The 7,691-nt window shown below is 41.6% G+C and overlaps 1 pseudogene; it reads right to left on the bottom strand.

Moving 5' to 3' along the window:
• Nucleotides 1-4,869: 4,869 nt before the first annotated feature.
• Nucleotides 4,870-6,966, bottom strand: LOC149282370 (voltage-gated potassium channel regulatory subunit KCNF1-like; annotated as a pseudogene).
• Nucleotides 6,967-7,691: the final 725 nt, after the last annotated feature.

Genomic DNA, 7,691 nt, shown 5'->3' with positions numbered 1-7,691 from the left:
GTGCAGTAGAAGGGAATGCTATAAGCAAAATTGGGGATCCTCCTCCTTGGCTGCATCCGCACTGCAGAAATAATCCAGTGTGAGACTGCTTTAACTGCCAAGGCTCAATGCTAGGGAATCCTGGGATTTGTAGTTTTGCAAGATATTTAGCCTTCTCTGTTGGCGAGCTCTGGTGCCACCACAAACTACAAATCCCAGGATTCCTGATAGAGAGGGCTAAATATCTCACAAAACTGCAAATTCCAAATTTCAATAGCATTGAGCCATGGCAGTTAAAGTGGTGTCTAACAGCATGATTTCTACAGTGCAAATGCAGCCCATAACTGCACTGTCTGCGTGGGCCCCTGAATTCAAATCTCACCCCAGCTGTGTAGTTCACTGGATGATTTTGGGTTTGTCACTCTTTCAGCCTCACCAAGCTCATAAAGTTGTTAGAGATTAAAAGAGTCGGATGTGGGAAGCTGCATGTCACCCTGGGATCTTTAGCAGATGGGTGGGACAAAGTTGTAAGGGATAAAGCAAAGCAAAGCAATCCCAGGGGACCATTTTCTTTCCCTGAGATCCTCTAAAGATTGTGCAGACTGCTAAAAATGCAAAAAACTAAAAAACAAAACAGAGGTGGCAAAAGAAAATGATTTCTGGTTTGTACAACTGAGGGCGGGCCCTGCAAACTATTAAAAATATGGGTTGCTGTTGCTGAAGGCCCTTTTAAGGGCCAGTAAAAAGGCAGTCCTGGGTGTTTGGAGGGGATGATAGTTACAAAAAACAACTCCAGGGCATCTTTGGAGGATGCACTTTTTCTCTGTCTTCTCACCCTCAAAAAGCATGTGAGGTGAGGAAAAAGAGGTGGTTGCTCCCAGGCTGTGAAACTCCCTCCCATGGGACGCTAGGTTGGCCCTGTCTCACTTTCCATCAGAAGGCAAAGCTCTTTTTTATTTTGACAAGGTTCATTTTGACTATTCATTGCAGAAAATGAGAATTCAAAGCACTCTCCAATGTATTGGCTTAGTGCTGAGATGCAAAAGAAGGCAAGGGCTAGAAACTCCCAGTTTTGCACTTCAAAAACAAAAAAGCAAGAAACTTTCACTATCTTTCTTTCAGCCACTCTCAAAATCTACATGCAAAAGAAGTCCACTGTTATCTTTATATAAAGGGTGTGAGACATAAATAATTTCAATTTTCTGACAGTTTGATCAGTGGCATCCCTGTGGTAACTCATGGTGTCACCTTCCCCCTTTGACTTTTTCCCATAGCGTACCGTACAGAGAATCCTTAGTAATGTTTTGTGTACTAAAGTTACCCATAAATCATAATTCCCATCTGTCACTGAACGTAGCAGTAACAGTTGTGACATAAACCACTAACAAAATTAAAATTATACTTTTAAATTACAATATCATACACATAGCCTTAATGCATTTCCATGTACTCTGGTTCATGTGGTTAAAGTGAAAATTCGGTAAGATGTGATATTTTTAAAGCAAAATGTTTTTTAAAATGTTAAAAATGTTAAAAAATTTAAATTGTAAATTATTTTTAATGTAAAAAAAAACAAACACCTGCCATGGCTCCTTCCAAAGAAACTTGGTAATTGTAGTCTGCTGAGAATCCTGCATCCCATGGGCAATTCTGTGAATTGTTCTACCATGTCTACCTGGGTTTTTAACCCAAAGCAGCCAGTGTAGTGTAGTGGTTTGAGCACAGGATGAGGATTCTAGGAGACTAAGGTGCTGGCTAGACCGGCCCTATGGGGCACCGTCGTGACGTGCGAGGGGTGACACTTTCAGACGCTCCTTGCCCCTTGCACGTGACAAAGGTGTCAAAATGGTGGCGCCCTGTACATACGGGTGCCACCATTTAGACGAGATGGATACCTAGCGTCCGCACGTCTCGACGCCCTTGTGATGCCGCAAATGCGCCATTGGCGCCTTGTGGAGTCACAACCGCGCCACAGAAAGAACTCACTTTTTGCTGCGCGAGGGAGCCGCGCGGTTTGTCCACTGCGGCTTCCTCACGCAGCAAACTAGGATAGCGGGGGACCGCCCTTTTTGGGCGGTCTGTATCCCACCCAAGGTTCAAATCTCCTCTCAGCTATGCAAGCCCACTGGGTTTGCTTGGGCAAGTCACACTCTCTCATTGGACAGCAATGGCATACCACTTCTGAATGAATCCTACTAAGGAAACCTTTGGATAGAGTAATCACAAATTGGAGTTGACTTGAAGTTTCATAGCAACAATGAAGCCCAGAGAAATTGTGCATGTCAGAAGAAAGGAAAATGTGGAGAAAAGGCTGAACTATTTTTTCCTATTGGTATTTTTAATTTATCCCTGCTAAACCACACTTCCACCATTTTCAGTTGATGGAGATGGAAGGGGCAGTAACAGAGGGAAACTTCGGAGAGAAGACAGGGCTAGTGCTCATCAGTCCTCTACTAGTCTGGCCCTTGATTCCTTCTCACCAGTCTATTTTGAGCGAGACGTAGTTTTGGACTTTCTCTGTTTCAGGTGTTGTCCATTATAGAAACCTATAATGGATAATTATAGTTATTTGAAGCTATGCCTGTTAGACGCTGTGCTCTCTCAGCCCCCTCAATAAGATGGGAGGAGAAAAGACTACAGAAAGAGATTAACATGTACTTATAATCTCTCCAGAGGTGGGCAATTTGTAGTCTTGCAGGTGATTTTTTGGTCTACAATTCCCACTCATCCAATGAGAGAATCTGAGAACTACAGATCAGAAAATATCTGGAGGGCCACCAATGATTTAAACTGATCTTGGCAACTCTTGCTTGTTTTGGACTACAACTCCTAGAATCCCTGGGCAATTCTGAGATTTGCAGTTTGAAAAAAGACATTTCCAAACTCTGTATTCAGAACCCTGATCACACAGGGCTCGAAATCACATATGGATATATATATATATATGTATGTATGTATGTATACCTGTTGTACATATATTCAGGTTTCCCACTTCAGATTTCCTCCTTATAATAATATATGAGTGCCATGAAAGCAGGGCCAGTGGGATGAGAATAGGCAGACAGGTCAGTGAGTTCCCCATAACATGGTACTGTATAATAAATAAGTTGTTAAACTAGATCTAAGAAGACCCAGATCCAAATCCCCATTCAACCATGAGGTTTGCTGGGCAATTTTGAGCTAGTCACTCTTCCTCAGCCAAGTCTATCTTACTAGGTGGTTGTTTGGAGGAAATATATATACCACCCTGAGATCCTTGTAGGAAAAGTGGAATAGAAATATAGCATTAAATAAATGGTTTTGAGTATAACTAAGAATGAAATGTCTTCCCCCATTTACGTTTAGAAAATAAAGTGTGCTTCGGCTGCCAGAATGCTGAGCTAGTTTCTCTGAAAGAACAAAATTGTTTCATGCTCTCACCATGACTCACTGAAACTTGTAAACGTGAATAGTGCTACTTGTTCAGATACACTTCAGCTTCAATAGAATTCCTGTAAAACTGTAGATATATTCTGCTTAGTATAAAAATTATAACATCACATTTTAAATTATGGCAAAGTGGTTTGTAATTCCCTATCCCAGTTGTTATCAGGACACCAAATACACCATCTGCATCCATCACATCTAAAAGGGTTAACAACAATCAATTTTCACTGAAGAGGTGCATGAAGTATTTGAGCCATGAAGTTCTGAACAGAATAAAATAACCCTACCCTAAGCCAGATGGCTCTGGCAGTATGAAATCCTGTTGATTTTATAAGATGTTTAATATGGCTGTAAGGATGGCAGGACTGGATCCAAATATATTACTCCATAAATTATCCAAGTGATGTACTTGAAGCCTTGGCTATTAGACACACAAGAATTTGTTCTTCTTATTGAGGAATCAAACCACTGTGCTACTAAAGTGAACTTAATTTTTTCCACCATTAACAGAAAACAACAACAACATGGGGGGGGGGGGAATTAAGTTCATTTTAGTAGCAAGCAATAAACAAATGAACAAAAAAAAATGTTGCAAAACCACTAAGCCAACAGATTTTGGTTCAAACTCAGCAAATTTTAGGACTCTCTAAAATTAAAAAGGATGGGAGGAGGATTTTTTTTAAGCCTGATTTTTTCAGCTGTATATAATCTACCTATCAGAAAAGTTAGCCGTTAAAAGAAAATAATCCCCACGATACTTGGTTCAATTTCTACTTGCCACTGTATTTCTGTTTTGCTTCTGTATCCTTTCTTTTTCAGAGCAATATGGAATAATCATTATTTTTCTCTATGAGAAAGGGATCTCCCCAAACATTCCAGCCCAAACAAGCATTTACTTTCGGTTCATCTCTCAGATCATCCTTTTAAATCAGAAATGGGGAAAGTACTGCCGGGGGAGGCGGGGGGCACATGTTGTCCCATTTTGGCAGCCCCCTGTCACATGTGGCACAAAGTCCCCAGACCCACAGAAAATATTTTTAATTCTTATTTTGGACAATTTTATTCTTTTTATTTTGCACCTAAATCGTCCCAAACATTCACAAACACAGTGGTTTTTATCCACCTCTCCCTGTCCCAGCCAGACAATCCCCACAGAAAGTCTAAAAAACTATAAGAAAGGCCACAAACCTGTCTAAATGTGTACAGAAAGTGATGTGATATCAGTTCTGGTGTGCCACTGATATACCCATGTGGTTGACTACAATGACTGTAGGGGGATAACTGCTGTAGTCTCTGTGCAATTGCTCATTCCTGTTTTAAGTGGCAATCACTTGTAAATATCTCATGCAGCATTTTGCTAGGAATGCACTTGATCTAGGAGGGACTACTTAATTTACTTTCAAACAGTATCTGCCAACTGGAAGATATCTGACAAAAAGCACACCACATGCTCTTGTGCTGTTCTTTATTTAATATTATACATCATTTTAATTACTTTATAAGGCTTCACATCCAAAACATGATACATTTACCAATCACAATTGCCATGGTTGTTTTGCCCACTGAAATGATTACAAAGAAATTGGGTGCATTCTGTCTGGCCATAAGGTTTGTTGTGTTTAACCTTGGGTTTTCTTTTTTAAACAAGGGCTTACCAAACTGAGATGGAGTTGCTGAGGGGTGTAGGTGGGTGGGTGTGAAAGAGAAGCTGATCAAAGAAGTTCCTTTGCTTGTTTCCATGTGAGATTGTTCACCTGCTGAATGGAAACACGCTTACAACCTACTTACAGCTCTAAAGCCTGTTTGGATGGCGGTGCTCATCTAAGAGGAGGTGAATGAAGGTGTCACTGTAGGAAAATTTGAGTCGGCCGCTCCACTGAGAATTGTCCTTTTCTTTCCCCCAGTGACATCCTAATTCGTCTTTAGGACTTCCATTCTTCCTTTCACCTGCATATAGCTCCATCAGTTCCAGTTCATGTTTGGCTGCTGTCTCTAAAACCCTCTGCTTGTTATAATATCTGACAAAGTTATTAATGATAGGATGGATGGGCAGCGCAATGGCAATGACCCCACACAGGAAACTGATGGCAGCATTGATCTTCCCCAGTGTTGTCTTTGGGTAGATGTCCCCATAACCCACTGTGGTCATGGTTATGATTGCCCACCAAAAGGACTGAGGGATGCTCTTGAACAGTGTGTCAGGGTGACTTTGCTCCACTGTGTAACCAAGGGCAGAAAACACAAAGATCCCCACAGCCAAGTACATCAGCAGAAGCCCCAGTTCCTTGAAGCTCCGCTTAAGAGCGTAGGTCAGAGTCTGCAGACCAGATGAGTGGCGTGCCAGTTTAAAAATCCTGGCAATCCTCATGATCCGCAGTGCCTGGACAGCTTGCTGCACGTTGGTTAACTCCATCAATTTGGCCCCCAAGTGGGTCAGTACCAGGCTGATGTAGAATGGAAGAATGGCAAAAATGTCAATGATGTTCATGAAAGAGAGAGCAAAGCGCAACTTGTTAGATGAGGAGACAAGCCTAAGGACATATTCGAGGGTAAACCAGACTATGCAAGCTGTCTCAATCTTATCCAGAGCTGGGTGCTCCATGGGTTTCTTCTCATCGTCCAACACTTGCAGTTCTGGGATAGTCCCCACACACATCACCACCGAGGAGAGGAGAATAAGCAGAAAAGATATGACAGCTACTACTCTAGCTGGATAGGAAGATTCTGGCTTCTCCAGGAATTTCCAAATATATTTTTTGCACCTTTTCCAGCTGCTTTCAGATGAGTCCAAACCCAAATCATCTAAGATCAACTGGACCCTTCGGGCAATTTCTTCAAGTTCCTCCTTCTTTTCACTGAGCAGAGTTTTGCAGCAATCGTCCAGGTATTTCAAGTCCACTTTCCAGAACTCCATTTCATTCTTGAAGCAGATGGGGCATATCCCTTTCTTCATGTGCACCTCCCCAAAATAGTAGAGATCAATAATGCATTTAAAAGCATCTGGGTCTCTATCAAAATAAAACTCTCTTTTTCCAGGATCATAGTCATCACAAAGTGAGAAAATAGTGTCATATCCCCCTGGTAAGCAGTTCAAAAGCTTTGCCAGCCTGGTGCCTGGGAACTTGTTTAAATGGTCTCCGTACAAGACCTGCCTCACTCCACCAACATTGACGATAATTTCAATTTCTTCACTGCTTTCGGACCCATCACTGTCCAGCTCTGGAAAACTAATGTCATCTTCCATTTTAAATTTTATTGCAGCCTTGTCTCTTACAGCCTCCTCCACCCACAAATCTGTACTGAAGTAGCTTTGTCAGAAATCGGAGACAGCCAGATGTGTGTGAATAAAATCTGAACAGCACTGATTTTGAACAGGGCTAGAAAAGGTTACAGAAACAAACCTGCAGGGTGCGAAACCTTGCAAAGTAAGCAACAAGCTGCAGTGACAAGTCCTCTGGCTGCTTCCCTATGAGGGCACAGTTGTTCAGAAAACAGATCTTGTTCCAACAGATTTGGACAACATGAAGAAGTAGAAGAAGAAACACATAAGGGAACTCACCCGGTATTTGAGAATGTTTCGGGCTTTCCTTTTTTTCTGAAGTGGCATTGATCTGCCATCAGACAATCTTGTACAATTAATGCCTTGTGCGTGAAGAAGAAGAAGAAAAGTGAACTCACAGCCAGTTCTGAGAGAGAGGAAAGCTATACCCCATAGGCAGCTGTTGCTGTGACTTGGCTTCTTCTGGTATGAAGGGCATCTGGAGTTCCTCACTTGCTCCTTCAAGCAAGGGCTAGTAGTATGCCAAGGAGAAAGTTGTGCTTGCTTTCCCTTGCTGTTTTTAAGCACAATAGGAATTCCAGGGTGACGTCAAGCGCTTTCCAAATTCTACCCTCTTCTGGTGAAATGCAGGAAGAGCATCACTTGCATTGAGCAGGAAAATAGACAGGCAATGCACCTCCAGAAACATTCAGAGCACTTTTCTTTATGCATCCTCTTCATTTTGAATATTGGGGGGAAACAGACGTTTGGAAATACAGGAAGCAGCACAGATAATGTTCTAAATGACTGTATTTCTGAAGAAGAAAGGATGCCAGAGAAGAAGTTATGTTAAAAAAAAAGGTAATATAAAAGGAAACTGGTTTTGGCCTTAGAAAATCATCACCATCAACAACAACAACAACAACAACAATACATTTTATTTCTTTCCCACGAGGCAGGGTACAAGATGTTAAAATACAAAGCACAGTTGGAAACATATAAACCCACAGTTAAAACACATTATAAA

The sequence above is a fragment of the Sceloporus occidentalis genome, unplaced genomic scaffold (assembly GCF_023333645.1).
Source record: "Sceloporus occidentalis isolate IW3139 unplaced genomic scaffold, rSceOcc1.0.p SCAF_118, whole genome shotgun sequence".
Classification (NCBI taxonomy): domain Eukaryota; kingdom Metazoa; phylum Chordata; class Lepidosauria; order Squamata; family Phrynosomatidae; genus Sceloporus; species Sceloporus occidentalis.
The sequence above is the reverse complement of the archived record's forward strand: the minus strand, read 5'-3'. Positions and strand labels throughout refer to the sequence as shown.